Raw genomic sequence first — 16,252 nt, 5'->3', positions numbered from 1 at the left:
GGTTGTTCAGTTTCTCCACTGATTATGGTTGTTCAGTTTCTCCACTGATTATGTTTGATCAGTCTTTTGTTTCTCCATTGATTATGGTTGTTCAGTTTCTCCAGTGATTATGTTTGATCAGTCTTTTGTTTCATCACTGCTGATGTTTGCTCAGTCTTATATGTTTCTCCACTGATTATGTTTGTTCAGCCTTTTGTTTCTCCACTGATTATGGTTGTTCAGTCTTTTGTTTCTCCTTTGATTATGCTTATTCAGTCTAGATTACTCAGTAGTCTTGGACACTTCATTGAGCTGTGCAGAGTTGTGTGCCTTTGACATACCAGAAACCTGTGATCCTGCTTCTGATATAATGTTTGTCAGCACCATTCCCACTCAGTGTAGCAGTCAGCATCACACTTTGCCAGCTGTGAAAATACCATCACACTCACTTATAACTACTCCTATATCATATACAGCAAAAAAAAAAGGATCAGGTTCACTCAATTCCTTACGTTACTAAAGGTAATATTTCATGCCATAAAAGAAAGGCCTTAGTACTCTGTACCAGTAGTTTCACCAGAGCAGCAAACATCTATGTCCAACACGACCTTAGTCTTTCCTCCTATGTTCTGTTGGCACTGTGACATGCCGCAACGACCTAACCCACTCACTCCTAACATCAAAGTCAGACAGGTTCCTTCATACTTCATACATCATACCAACTAGGTGTACCTTATTTTGTTGCCAAGGAAACATGGAAATGGATGGTATCTGTACACAATACACAACAGAAATCTAACAAAAGCATGTCCAAAGACAACATCCTCTGACCAAAAAGTGTTCTTTCATTTAATTCTTCAAAGCTTCTACTGTGTTAAACTAAAATCAAAACTTGTTAAAAACATTTCTTCCAGTCCTTTAGAAACTCCTAACCTTCAGCAAGTCTTAATGGCGAGCCTCTGAATGGCACTGTATCACATAATCATCTTTTACAATAATCTGAAAGGTGATCTTGACATTTGATAGTCATGTTGCCAACATATCCTTTGGTAGGATACAAAGATTTGTGAAGTTTCATTCATATCAGATGACAATGTCTCAGAAAGTGACAATGAGATGATGTCATACAAAAACCTGGACAATAATCTTAAGCTTTGACTACCCAAAAGTTTTCAAATAAAGGCCATCCTCAGAGGGCATGTACCGTGGCAAGCGGACAAATATTTCGTAGAAAGTGCAAGTACAAAAAGATTTTTCTTTCTTGTGCTAATGACATCTGCCTCTTCATAACAAGTACGAGAAGACTTCACCTGCCCATTAAACTATAAACAATGACATCACTAGCCACTGTGAAGCAGACTTCAAAAGTACCAGTGGTATTTCATCATGTTTCTAGTCAGAAAAATTCAACATTCTAACAACTCTGCATGTCATCACCATCTAAAGAATTGTCAAACCTCAATGGACTAGATCAAAAGACATTCAGAAATCTACACATCTGTACCTTCAAAATAAAAGCTTATTAATATAAATGGTAACTTTCAAATTGACCAATTTCTTCCTGCTGCTACATTAAGTAAATATCTTCTTTCCCTTTGCCAAAGGTTGATGCAGAGTAGGCATCTAGAAGATCACAGCCCAAAATCCATCAGTAATAGGTCAGGATGATGTTAGTTGCCTTCATCTTCCTGCAGTGATGGTGATCCAGTAACGTGACCAGGTGCCCGCAGTGGGAGGCAAGCTGTGGGCAACAACATCCTCACCTATACATCCAACAAGCATCCAAACTGAAACTATGGCAAACATATATGATGGTAGCACCTGGAGCAGGCCGGAAATAGCATCCAGTCCGTAGTTCTGAAGGCAATCTTAATTCCTGCCCTGCAGATGCAGACCAATATAAGAATCTATTATATCAGTCATCAATTACACAAACTCGTTTCAGGACGAGATATACATGCGACCCTCGCCTGAAGCTTATCGACAAGGCACTATGTTGTTTCAAGAAAAGAGGTGAAGACTACACAAATATAGAAAACCTTGCCACAGGACCACAATGGCAGAACGGTAGAACCACTGCTCATTATCAAACTATCAGGATCGCCATTAAGCTCCATGACACATAGACGTAATTTGAGCACATATTTAGGCCAGTTTTTGTTAAGTCAAACTTTATTCAGTTTACAGATTGGACACAGACAAGAAACATTAAATTTGATTTGCCTGATATCTCCATTTGATGTGATTACAAAATAATGCAACTACAAAAATCACACAAAATCATGTTATTATCACCTTTGTAAATAACCAAAAACATTGTTAGTAATATGATACCAACAGGAACATCTTTTCTGAAAAATGTCTCTGTAAAATTTGACATTATTGAATGCAATTGACAACAGGATCAAATCAGCATTGGAAGCTATGACAATGATTCTGTTCCAAGGTGAGTTAGTCGGGCAGCTAGAACTGGAGATTGATTGAAGAGTTCAGCATTCCAAAAGATCAATCTTATTGGGTGGTAAATTCGCCACTTTCTGGAGGCTTGAACTATAGTATTTCTTTTGGTGTTTATCGTGTCATATCGGTTTATGTCAAATCAGCAAGGAATGATACAAGCAGGCAATGATGTGCAAAGGAATCATGACCAAATTATTTCCTGGAGATGACACTTTTTCAAGACTAGAAGAGTGCATGTGCTAAATGAATGACAGCCACTAATTTACCTCTAATAATCAGTAAGTACATACCACCACAGCTGTTTTAACGTCAAATATTATTAGCTGAGAAAATACAATTAACACATAATATTCATTAGAATAGAAACCACATATCACTTCAGCACTTGGGCTAATTGTTTGCAATAAAGATAACCTGATGAAAAGTCTTTAGACAATGCTTAACATTAATCCATACCTGGTACATTTTACATGGTAAAATTCTCTTTAACACAAGAAACCAATATATTTATCAGTGACAGGACAGCATCACATACTAGGTTGTTAAATCAACAGATGTACAATGCTTTCCTCCCTGCTGACAAACCCTAGTACAGACTCATACTGCTATGGACTAATGTGTGTAAAGTCATGGGGGGAAAATGAACTGTATGCTGCTGCCAAGGTAAATACTTGTGGTAATCTACAATAGAAAGAAACAGTGTTGCACCAAAAGTCAACGCTCCAAGACTTTACTTATCAATATGAGATTTATAAGGTCACATGCAACATAAAACATGACTTTGCAGATTCGGATACCTTTCTGTATGCACTTAATGAAACAAATCATCAAAAATGCCAGTTTAAAGTATCAAGTTGAAAAAAAACTGCGATGAAAACAAAAAGCCCGCCAAATCAGAGTTCAAACAATTCACTAATTTTCTCCCAGCCTTAGAGTAAAAGTGGTCTCAACAGTTATGCTGCACTGCGCCTGTAATGCATGCACAGTGAGTAGGTTCACGGGGCTTGAAACAGTATGTTCACCAATATGTCTGCCTGCCTGTCTGCTAATGACATTACTGCAATGCACAACTTCAATCACTGACTACATGCAATTTGAAATTAACACCTATCGGGCTTATAAGCCATAAACAATGAGCTGGCTAAGTGTATCGGCAAATGAACCAGTGGCAAATGAAAAAACTTTGTTACACTTGAGTGCACACCCACTAGCTCTGACTGGGTTCGGTATCACTGCTGCTTCGTTTCAAGGGAGATAAACCCAAGTACAAAATATTGCACTTTCGATTTGCGATTATATGCTCATAAGTTTGTTTATTTGTTTTTTAACTATCACCAATGCCTTTTATATATCATGAACAAGTCATAACTGTGTTTTAATTAGGTTTGATTTTTTGGTTGCATGTGATCTTTTAACTTCTTTCAACAAATATTAACTCATCAAACATTGTCCTCTTCAACATTAAAAAGGTTTAAAGTATTTAAATATCTGTTAAATGGAGCACATCTCTTCAAAGACCATATGAAACATATGGATATGAACTGCCTGTATAAATGTTACATGAGCTGGCAATGGTGCACATGGCAAGTTTTATCTTCATCAGTCCATCAGAGGGATGGGATGTATCTTACTGACAGCATTCACACAGACAATCACATAATCTGAGTTAAGAAACTATGCTCAAGTACTTAAAAATGCAAGGCTTTGTCCTAGATACTCAATATTAACAGCTTCTGCAAGAATGTTGTTTTTGATATTTTCAAACAAAACCTATTTTGAAAAACATTCATGCATAATACACAAAACATAAATTCTATTAGGCACAAGAACTGGTCTCTGTTGGCAAATCATGAAATGGCTATAAACCATTGTCGCAATTCCATCCCAAAGAGGGATTTCTCAGTCTGGCTTTGCTAAGTCGATTGTAACGTTGCTGCCATCCCTCACTGACACATGTTGATTACTGCAAGGTTCAACCAATAAGTTTCAAGCAATCCTAATGACAAAGGCAAAATAGAGTGGACCTACAACTATTTCCCTGCCACCACCAATTGTATTATTAGATTATCTTGTTGGAATGGATCAGCAAATGCTAACAATAGCAACCAGTGATGTTCCCAATGTTATTGACCAGGGGTAAGTCCATGTATGGCCTGATGTGATCATGGGGCTGACAGGCAGCACTGGACGTCAGCTTCACAAGTGTTGTGCTGCATCTCCAAGATCTTACTTTGGGTGAAGAAAGAACTATGAATGATCAGTGGGATAGGTCCACGCATCTGGCCACCAGCTTCATTCAACAATTCCTAATAATCAACTTCAACACCATGGTAACGTGTGAGAGATCCAGAAGTACTTGTCTCGTCATGTAAATGTTACACTTACTGAATAACAGATCTTGTCATTAATATGAAACTTATTGGGGAACTTGTGTGTTATTTTTCATTTGATTATGATTTGAACATTTCTGACAAATATGTACCTAACTGCTTTTGAGAGAGTATAAAACAAATTATACATCTTAGCTTCCCTGGTGTCTTTGTCTAGACAAAGACATGTCATCTTTCAGTTTCAACATATAATATATATGTCAATGAAATTCTGTCATAATTATAAATTTACACTACCACAATTTAGCAACAATGAAAAGATAATATCAATTTAGATAAAAATATCAATAAAATTCAATATTAGATAACACGTTTACTCAGAAACCTGGTACAACACCAAGCAGCTCATCTATAATTTCAACACCAAATCTAGCCACATTATCCATGGACAGGGCACTGCCTATAACATATGTACTTAATGACCACCCAAGGTCATGTAATGAAGAGATACTCACGAAAAAATCAAATGTTACAAAAGAAATCAATTTTTTAGACAGAACTCCTAAAGACTACAAATAGATAGTCAAGAAACTGTCAGAATTATGAAGCAGGGCACCAGTGGTTCCATATATTGATGATGGGTTCAACAGTCTGTAGCCCACTTCCTACTGGTCTAGACAATGTCTATCAGGGGGACTCAGCAACTCTGACTCTGATCTTGTCATCAAATATCTGTAATCAGACTTAGAATGTAGACATTTTTTAATTTAACTTACATTGGATGCCTGTTTATTCAGGCTCAGTGTAGATCAAAGTCAAGTCAACTTCTGGATGTACAAGCAACAAGTACTCGTAGTTCGTAAGTTAACGGGCAAGTGTGTGAGAGGCTGTATATATTAACTCACTACCTACCTACAGCCTATACTCACACCACTTCTCATTCCACAACAGTCACTGACACAATATGGCCTTCAGACAAGTGTGTAGGAGGCAGACTCACAATTAACCTACCTGTAATATGTTCAATAGACAGATGAATTCTGTTAAGAGATGCTGGTTCAAAAACACACATGCAAACCATATTTCACATATTTTGTAAACTAAGAGTCACATGTCCATATGCAGCAAAGGCACAAACAAACTGAGGTACAAGTTTTTTAAAGTAGTTTAAAAGACAAAGGTTCTAAAGTTTAACCTTCTTGACATGGATGACCAAGAACTTCTGACAATGCATACGTGTAAGTTTTTGTTTTTGTCCTCTTGCAAACAACCACATGAGGATGTATGTGGCCACTAGTGCCAAAGATATGGGCCAGCGTTGGACAGTGAGACTCTCTGCCAGTATCAACATCTGAGGCTTGGGGCTGCCAGTCTGATCTGATGTCCCATCTTCACGGACAGACATCAGCAGGCTTAGCTGGCTCTCCACAAGTACCATCATCAGGAGGCTTGGGGCTGCCGGTCTGGAGTCACAACATCTGATCTGATGTCCCTTCCTCACAGACAGACACAAGCAGGAACAGCTGACTCTCTGCCAGTACTATCATCAGGACGCTTGGCTGCCGGTCTGGAGTCACAACATCTGATCCGATGTCCCTTCCTCACAGACAGTCACAAGCAGGAACAGCTGGTGTGATCAGGCTGTGGTCAGGGGCCCGTTTCACAAAAGTCTCATCAGCCTAAGATCTCATAAGTTCTCTCGTAGCCATTGTACCTCCTATACTGTAACACAGGAGCAAAGGATGCTACGAGAAAAGTTACGGGATATTAATCTTACAAGAGTTTTGTGAAACGGGCCCCTGGATGCCACCAAGTTGGAGCTAGAGGTCCTCCTGTTCAAAATCTTCAGGAATAGATGCAGGTAATGTGTGAGAAATGGCAGAAGATTCCAAAGTTGAGAATTCAGAGCTTGACTGCCTGTATGAGAAGACTTTGAGATGTCATCCACACAAGGGTGGCTATGGCAGGTACTTAAGTGGCTACCAGAAGTGGTTCATGCAATCACAACACTCATCATATGATAACTGATTAACAATTGGTCATGTAGTCATGGTGACCATTCTTTCCAGCATGGGTTATGTCTATCTTGTGCATTCCACCCAGATTCCAAATAAATTATAACTAAATGTCAGTTTTGTGGATTTTCCTTTAATCAGAGAAAACTGTGCTACAGTTACCATGTAAAAACACAAAATATTGTTGTCATAGCATATACAACAACATATAGCATTTCATGCCTTTCAGGGCTTCCTCTCTCAGTGTACTAATGTGATCATAAGTCACTAAGGTAACCTTTGTGCAAAGTTAAAGAATGGGAGTTAAGGTTAACCTTAGTAGAGGCTGCTTCGTGAAAGAAGCCTCAAATCAATATAGGCAGGTGGTGCAGGATTAATCGCCAGATATATACTTCTGACTCTATTAGCAACAAGCAATGGCACAAGCCGTCCTTCAGACAAGTGTGTAGGAGGGTCACTCTCTACCTACCTGCAATATGCTCGATAGACATATGATCTCTGTTTGGAGATGTTCTGCAACTTGATATTTCTCCACTCTGCCAGACATTCAAATAGGTTTCCATTCCATGATATCAGATCCATGTGCTTCCTGACATGCAAGTGAAGAAACACTTTAAACAGCAACATAGGTGTAGGTTTACTCTGCCCACATAGAATTTAGCATCAAGATTAGAACATATTTGAACAATAAAGTTTTGTTATGTCAAACTTTGTTAAAAAAAAGTAGCAATTTTCATGAAAAAAACCCCAAAGTATCATGATGGAGCTGCACTCAACTGACACTACCTGAAGGAAGCAATACAGGCACTGAAACAACACTAGAACATCTGGATTATACAGATATATCGTGTAAGGTTATACAACTGGATTATACTGATATATAGGACTATACAACTGGAGTATACTGACATGTCAAATAGGATTATACAACTGGAGTAAATTAATAAATCATGTAGGATTATACAACCAGATTATACATCATGTAGGACTATACAACTGGATGTACTGAATTATCATGTAGGATTATACAACCAGATTATACATCATAAAGGACTATACAACTGGATGTACTGAATTATCATGTAGGATTATACAACTAGATTATAATGACATATCATATAGGATGATACAACTGGGTTATACTAACATATCAAATAGATTATACAACTGGATTAAATTAATAAATCATGTATTATTATACAACCAGACTATACATCATGTAGGACTATACAACTGGATTGTACTGATATATTATGTAGGATTATACAACTGGATTCTACTGAAACATCATGTAGGACTATACAACTTGAATATATATCATGCAGGATTATACAACTGAATTATACTGATATACCATGTAGGATTATACAACTAGATTATACTGATATATAATGTAGGATTATATGACTAGATTATACTGATATATCATATAGGATGATACAACTGGATTATACTGACATATCATGTAGGATGATACAACTAGATTATACTGATATGTCGTGTAGGATTATACAACTAGATTATATTGATATATCATATAGGATGATACAACTGGATTAAACTGATAAATTTTGTAGGACTATGCAACTAGATTATACTGATATATCATGTAGGATTATGCAACTCGACTATATTTTCATGCAGTGTTATACAACAGGATTAACCTGATATATCATGAAGGATTATACTATTAGATTATACTGATATATCATGTATGTTTATACAAGTGGATTATACTGACATTTCATGCAGGATTATACTACTAGACTATACTCATGGTGGCAAGTGGTCCTGTGCGTAGAGTTCAGGTTACCATCAGTTGAAGTTAAGCATCGTCGAGCTCGGACAGTCTTTGGATGGGTGACCGTGTTTGGCAGTTTTACTCCTGAGAGTAAAAAAAGTCCTGAGACTTCAGTCCTGCCCCACAATGAAGCACATGGGAAACATGTGGTCTCACTTTAGGCAAGTGAGTTTGTTCAAATTTGCCTCTTTTCACCCAGCAGAAAATGGGTACCCAGTGAGATAACTGGATACTTGGCGCTATAAAGTGAATTATTATCATTATCATTACTGATATATCATGATGCCTTTGGAATATATTGATTCATTTTGAAGGAACGACAACTTTAGAGGGCACATCTCAATGACTTTTCTTTCACAATATACTGCAATATGTATTGCAGTACAGAACAGTGTATCGTAATACAGAATTTGGGGCAACACAGCCTAAATGATGACACATATTGATTTTCCTTGCATGTCCTGTGATTAAATATAACTTGATGGTCAAGAGTGGATCGAACTGGCAATAAGGTCTGACGTCTGTACACTGCTTGTCCCACCTCAAATACACTCGTAGGCAGGACAAACACAGTCAACCTGTATCACATACAGCCAAACTCAGTCAAACAAAGAGCACAATGAAATCAATACATGTACTTTCAAAATGACCTGATCAGACAATTATGTCACAAACATCCATACCCAAGAAATCTGCTTATAAATCCTTGAAGGGCATCTGTCTGCTTTTGTTTTGAAAATCTATAAAACACATATTTCCAATGTCTGCCTTTAATGCTTCTTTCTCACTGTGAAGCAGGTTGTACAAATTGGACAGGAACATATTTTTAATTAGTGAATATGATTTAACTGGATTAAAATCTGCCATGATAGAATACATAAACTGTCTTGACATTGGAAAAGTTAGTGGAATGCTACAATCCAGCATGTTTACACAACTGGATTAAACATGCCTAAATGAGGAAAAGGTTTTGGTATAATGTTCCCTTACACACAAAAACACAAATATCTCAACCCTAAGTTTTAGACATTTTCAAATTTACATCCAAGATAACTGAAAAGCAGTTATATATGAGTGCATGACATAAAAGACTTGTTATTACAAATACAAACACAAATACAATTGCTTTCTTGGAGGAGTTTAGCTGATCTCTTCTGATGCCCTGTCACTCTTGCCATCAAGAAACACTTAGGTTTAGTATTTTGCCACTTTTAGCAATATCCCAGCTTCACATTGTTCTACCAATGTGGGCAATCAAGCCTAGGTCTTTGGTTTGACAAGCAAATGCTTTCACCCCCAGGCCACTCCACCACCCCATATCAATAAGTGGCATTGTGTCTACACTCGCAACTGAAACATTGCCAAGTTCAAAACAAAGTTAAATATGAGAAGCAGGTATTGTTGTTTACAGTATACATTGAACACTGTTAAATTATTCACTTTCAGACCAATCTTATCAGCCTTTCTCCCTTTTTCCACAATCCCTGGATCAATACCACTTTTGAAAGCTCAGAGAAAGAACTTTGCAGATGCAAAACCAAGCTAAATGTTTTTCTTTTCAGGACACCAATGTTTTTGCAGCCATTTTTCCTTGTAAGTAGTTATTTTAGATAGTTACATGAACACTCATGTATACATGTCAACCTGTATATCATGAAGTAAGATGTTACATGTAAACTCCAACTGCTTGGTAGCAACAGCTTTAGGCAAGTAGGACAGTAGTGAAACCTGTATATCAAGAAGTAAGATGTTACATGTAAACTCCAACTGCTTGGTAGCAACAGCTTTAGGCAAGTAGGACAGTAGTGAAACCTGTATATCAAGAAGTAAGATGTTACATGTAAACTCCAACTGCTTGGTAGCACCAGCTTTAGGCAAGTAGGACAGTAGTGAAACCTGTATATCAAGAAGTAAGATGTTACATGTAAACTCCTATTGCTTGGTAGCACCAGCTTTAGGCAAGTAGGGCAGTAGTGAAACCTGCACAGCAAAAATAAGCTGGTTTCCGGAACACTGAAACCGAGAGGAAACGTCATGGAAACCAACATTTCCAGTAGGTTTCCAGGGAGTTTCCTATAGTTTCATTGTGGTTTCCATGCAACTGAAACTGCACCATTTCAGGATGGTTTCCAGTTCGTTTCATTACCCACTCCTCCAAGCGGGATCCAGTTGGTTTCCATGTATGAGTTTATTGTAGGTTTCAACCTGGTTTCCAGGTATGAGTTTATTGCAGGTTTCAACCTGGTTTCCATGTATGAGTTTATTGTAGGTTTCAACCTGGTTTCCATGTATGAGTTTTTTGCAGGTTTCAACCTGGTTTCCATGTATGAGTTTATTGTAGGTTTCAACCTGGTTTCCATGTATGAGTTTATTGTAGGTTTCAACCTGGTTTCCGTGTTGCAGTTTCCAACCTAGTTTAATACCTAGTTTCCATGAACTGAAACTTGCTCGTGTCGGCCCTTTACCCGGTCCTCCGGAAAAGATGTTGTTTCATGTCTCACATGTAGCAAATCAGGTATTTTATACAATTGCATAATGGTAAAAGGCTTCAGGATGACAAACAACAGAATAAAACATAAATTCATTAAAAGTTTATTTATATTCAACAATATGTTTGTAAACAAATAATATGGGGACTATTCAAGTTAGTAAATGAAATAAAAGCAAGGGAATAATTAGCAGTGAGTACAGAATATTTTTCTTAAACACACTGTAGACCAGCCCATATCACTTGGCTTCCTAGTTTGAAAAATGTTAGCTCTTTCCCCAAGAGAGGAATAATTGTGTGCTTCTTCTCCTCCGGCCAGTCAATCGTTTCACAGCCTTCCTCCTTTCCAGCTTCTGAAATTTAGAAAACAAACAAGCATTCGTCTACGATATCCATGGCTAGAGAAAAGAAAACGGTCAAACATTGCTTGAGGTGAAATACACTGAACCCCATGTCCGATAAGCGAAGAGATCAAAAAGTATAAACTGAGCATTTGACATCAAAAGTTTCAATCGCAGAACAGCTTATTGATATATGATAGAGTGCAGAGACATGAAGATATTCGCCTTTGAAAGCCATAATTTATTTTCTGAATGTTACTTACAATGCACATTATGAGTATAGAACTACGATTTATCCGTTATTGTGAAAAGACATGTTTTCTTAACCAATAACGTGGAGTCATTCATCCAGACAAGCTATGAATATGGGGTCACAAGCAAACGCTGAAGCATAATGTGCTGCAAAATATTTAAAAATTTTTAAGCTGTATTTTTCAAAGGATAAATTGCACTTTTTAAACAGTGTTCATTTTGAAATTCCTTTAATGTACATAGAAAGAATCCAAATTAACTTGATATTGTAAAGGTTTCCTTAAAATGTTTAATCTCTGCAAGATGTAAAATGACTAGAATACGTTTACTTACTCTGAACATTTTGCCTTTCTTTGCGTACAAGCCGTGGGCCTCCGCTTTCCCCACACCTTCTTAAGTGATCCATCTTGTTCATCCAAACCCATCAAAAAGCTTCTGAAAGGAGACATGTGCATGATGCATAACTATAAGTGAAACATGTTTCCAGTTGGAGGTTACAAGAATAGTGACATGCGCCATGCATTCTTACTGATTCCTAAGATTTACATTATTTGGTTATGTTGTATGTACATTATGTACTGGACGGTTCAGGTTATACATACCTTTTGTGTGTCAAAATGAGTTGGTCCTGACTGCCTTCTTCAGTTTTTCCAACACTGCCCTCCATTATGCTGGAAACGTAGAAATGCATCGATTAAAAAAAGTCAGGAACTTGTCATATTGCACTCTTGATAACAATATAGTGTCGAATAAAAAGAATAAATATGAATTTGCAAGTGTAGAATATGCTAGATGAAAAGAATCCAGGTCAGCAAATTCATATACTATTTTGGGTTGGCAATCCATCATTGTATACCCATATATTCTTTTTATCAAAAACTCTTCGTAACCTTTTCTGTGGGACTAACACAATCCACATTTCTTCATTCAGAGTTCGTTAAATCTTGATATGATAAGCATAACACTACTTACAACAGATGGCAAATCTAAATTATCTCATAAATCAATAATATAAAAATATTCAATATTAGTTTCAAAACATTGTGAAATTTCAATTTTGAAATTTCACTCAAACAATGCACCAAATCTGGTCAGAGAATCCCTAACCTACAAATGCAAAATGACACACTATCCCCGACTACATTGTTTTCAAACGTGCAAATATCAAAAGCAATATGAAAAGGATTTCTTAAATAAATATTCGCATTTATAAATACGTTTGAAGTTATTTTGAGTCGTAACAAGCACATAAGCAATAATATACTAGAGATATTTGTGATTTATTTTTTTCTTGCAAAGATGATTTTTCATTCCATTAACACATTGAACCATTTTAATCGTGTGTGAGCTGATCCAAATCACAGTAATATTGAGTTTTTGTTGTATTGAGTTTTTGAATTAACCGAGTGCTGAGTGAAGGAAGCCATACAAGTCTAAAATTTCATATGTATTGTAGTAGTTACTTATTTACGTTAAACATTACGAATAACATGTGCTATTGCTTATTTCAAGAAAATAACACTGTACCTGACCAGATCGTGGAATGTTCCTTTTCTCCCGCTGCGATCGACGACTGCTGCTGTTCTCAATTTTTCACGTATCCGAATCTCCAAAGCTTCTATTGTAAATCTCATTGCCAGGCTCTTGAATCAGATAACACGGGCAAACGTAGGAATACTGCACTGTGTTGACTTCCTGGTAGTCGTTACTGGACATACCGGGTGAGAACTGCTTTCAAAATAGTCGTTTCAAAACAACTTGGGATCAAGTGACAAAATGGCGGCAAACGTGCGTAGGGGCATTGTGGGTAAAAAGAAATACCTGATCCTTTTTCGATTGGCAGGCACGAAATCCTTCTCTGACCCAATTTGGATGTGATTTTAAGACAAAGACTGAAAACCACCACTTCAGTACATAAAACTGTTGCTTTTATAAAATGTCACGAGGATTACCGGTTCATTACTTCCGGTTTTGTCTGTCAACACCTGACTCAGGTAAGTTCTATTGTTTTTACAGCTTAGCTTATTTTGATAATAGGAGCCTGTTAAGTGGGGACTGCCCCAATGAAGCCGACACACGAACCCCGACACACTAATGAACTGACACTGATTAGTTGTCAAGTATTTGAACTCAGTGTCAAAGTATGCCAACTATAAATGCTTTTAACGCAAAACTTTACGCACTGCCTCAGTTTATTGTATAATTCACGTATATTCTGCATAAATAGCATCATGTAAGTACCGAACTGACAATTGTTTTAATGACTTATACTAATCTTCCTAAATGCTTATACTCTTTCACATTCCAAGGAGTTGGCAGTCTATAGTCTGTTCTTTTATATATTGCATTATTTACATTTTAATTATTAATATATACAATTTTATACAATATATTTACCGAAAGGAATACAAGCCCGTACACAACTCAATGATCCAATAAGTTATAAGTAATATATAATAAAAGTTTGAGCAATGTTTCTATGCAGAGTCAACTCACCTTTTATTCTTGTATATAGATATCACTGTTTTATTATTTCTTTTCAGATAAAGAAAGCGTATGATTCTCAATTTGACAAAGCAGACAACAGAAACCTGGACTTGCCCCATTCATCCCAATCTAGAGAAACAGAACTAAGTGTGCCTCGAGCACATAGCTGGGCAAAGGCCATTTATAGCCATTCGTCCTTTCACCTCCTTTCACCATTTGCATGTTTAGTACGGTTATTGTGAAGTTTGTGTTGTGTGCATGGTAGTTGGAATATGATGCTTCATTACATTACGAATAAACAAGAATGTGAAGGAAAAAAGTGTATAGTTTGTTCTTGTATCATCAATTTGAAGCCACATTTAATATTGTGATATCCAAAGAATGATGCGTCAACAATTTACTTTTGTTGTCTTGTTCATCTAAGCAATGATACGAATCTACTATTCCTTCCCCAGGCACATTCAGATTGAATTATAACACCTCGTGAAAGCTAAGTCAGGAATGGAAACCAACACATGACCATAGCTTCGTGTCAGTTTCCATCACTGGAGCTTAGAGTATCCATCATGGATTCTATTTGGAAACTAGGTCACCCAGTTTTACTGAATGGATACCAAGTGGATGTCAGGATGGTAAACAATTACACATTTTATGTTACTTAGTTCACAACAGCAATGGAAACCAACATGAAACTACATTTTCTACTTTTATGTTGGTTTCCATTTAGTGAGATCTGAGAGTTGCAAATTCCAGGTATGGAAACCAACAAGAAACCCCCGAACTTAGTTTCATTTTGGTTTCCATTTACAGGAATACCAAAATCACATTTCCAAAATGGAATCTAGTTGGAAACTCAGTTAGTGAGTTTCAGGGAATGGAAACCAACTGGATTCCGCAATTACCCACATTACGGATCGTTTCCAGGTTTCTGGAAACCAAGTCATTTTTGTAGTGCTGTATATCAAGAAGTAAGATGTTACATGTAAACTCCAACTGCTTGGTAGCAACAGCTTTAGGCAAGTAGGACAGTAGTGAAACCTGTATATCAAGAAGTAAGATGTTACATGTAAACTCCTATTGCTTGGTAGCACCAGCTTTAGGCAAGTAGGGCAGTAGTGAAACCTGTATATCAAGAAGTAAGATGCTACATGTAAAATCCACTTGGCTTGTGGCACCAGCTTTTAGCAAGTAGGACCTTTTTGTGGCTTGTATATCATGAAGCAACTGGACTGAACCACTGACAACAAATACCAGGCGATGTTTGCTGGTGTGCTTCTGTAACATTGTAACAACTGTGCAGTACACACTGATCGGGAAATCTAACAACACAATATGATGCATGGTGTATTTGTTGGTTTGTTATTTCTTTACTGTGATATACAGCAATTTCTGCAACCTGACTACAATTACATGCTTAATCCAAATCAGCAAGGCTGACAGCAGTCTTCCAGAACATTCATGGTTGCTTAAGACCACTTACATCCCAGATCCTCTCAAGTTCATATGTCATCAAAACATTCTTAAAAAAAGACACATGTGACATGACTTCCACCCTAAATAATATCAATCCAATGTATATTTGAACCAAACTGGAGCACTAGAACTGTTTCCAAAAAGCAGTGAATGTCACTTTACAAATCCTTTCATGAACAATTAGATCCACAAGCTACAACATGCTCTTTCACACACAACATCATAAACATGATTGTTCCTGATACTGACCAAAGAGTCAGATAACTCATCACATATTTACGGTTAATAACTGTCACAAAGATAAGAGGCAAGCATCTCACATCAGATCAAATTCATCCTAAAAATACCAAGAAACATTTTTCAATCAATCTCATTTCAACTGGTATGGAACTTTTTCAAAAAGAGGTTATATACTCTTAATGACAAACAAAACAAGAATCTTTCATGTTCAGCAATTTAAGCCTTGCAGCCGACATGTTGTCGCCAAGTTTATTGACTGTTGATTACAATGTGATGATAACTAATTTAGACATGATCAATAGCCTCTCTGAGGAGAGGATGCAGTCAAAATGGTCAGGTCAACAATGATATTATCTTAGCAAGATTGCCGCAATGTTTCAAAATGC

General features: G+C 37.0%; 1 protein-coding gene across 3 annotated transcripts in view; it reads right to left on the bottom strand.

Moving 5' to 3' along the window:
- Positions 1 to 16,252, bottom strand: part of LOC137298090 (mitogen-activated protein kinase kinase kinase 13-B-like) — an 83,097-nt gene that overhangs the window by 40,454 nt on the left and 26,391 nt on the right. For 2 of the 3 annotated variants that reach the window (XM_067830165.1, XM_067830164.1), the window contains exon 2: positions 7,254 to 7,373. The exons of the other annotated variant lie outside the window; for it this stretch is intronic. The gene's annotated coding sequence lies outside the window, so the exon portion shown is untranslated. The remainder of the gene's footprint in view (positions 1 to 7,253; positions 7,374 to 16,252) is intronic. 3 annotated transcript variants of the gene reach the window in all.

The sequence above is a fragment of the Haliotis asinina genome, chromosome 10, assembly GCF_037392515.1.
Source record: "Haliotis asinina isolate JCU_RB_2024 chromosome 10, JCU_Hal_asi_v2, whole genome shotgun sequence".
Taxonomy (NCBI): Eukaryota; Metazoa; Mollusca; class Gastropoda; order Lepetellida; family Haliotidae; genus Haliotis; species Haliotis asinina.
The sequence above is the reverse complement of the archived record's forward strand: the minus strand, read 5'-3'. Positions and strand labels throughout refer to the sequence as shown.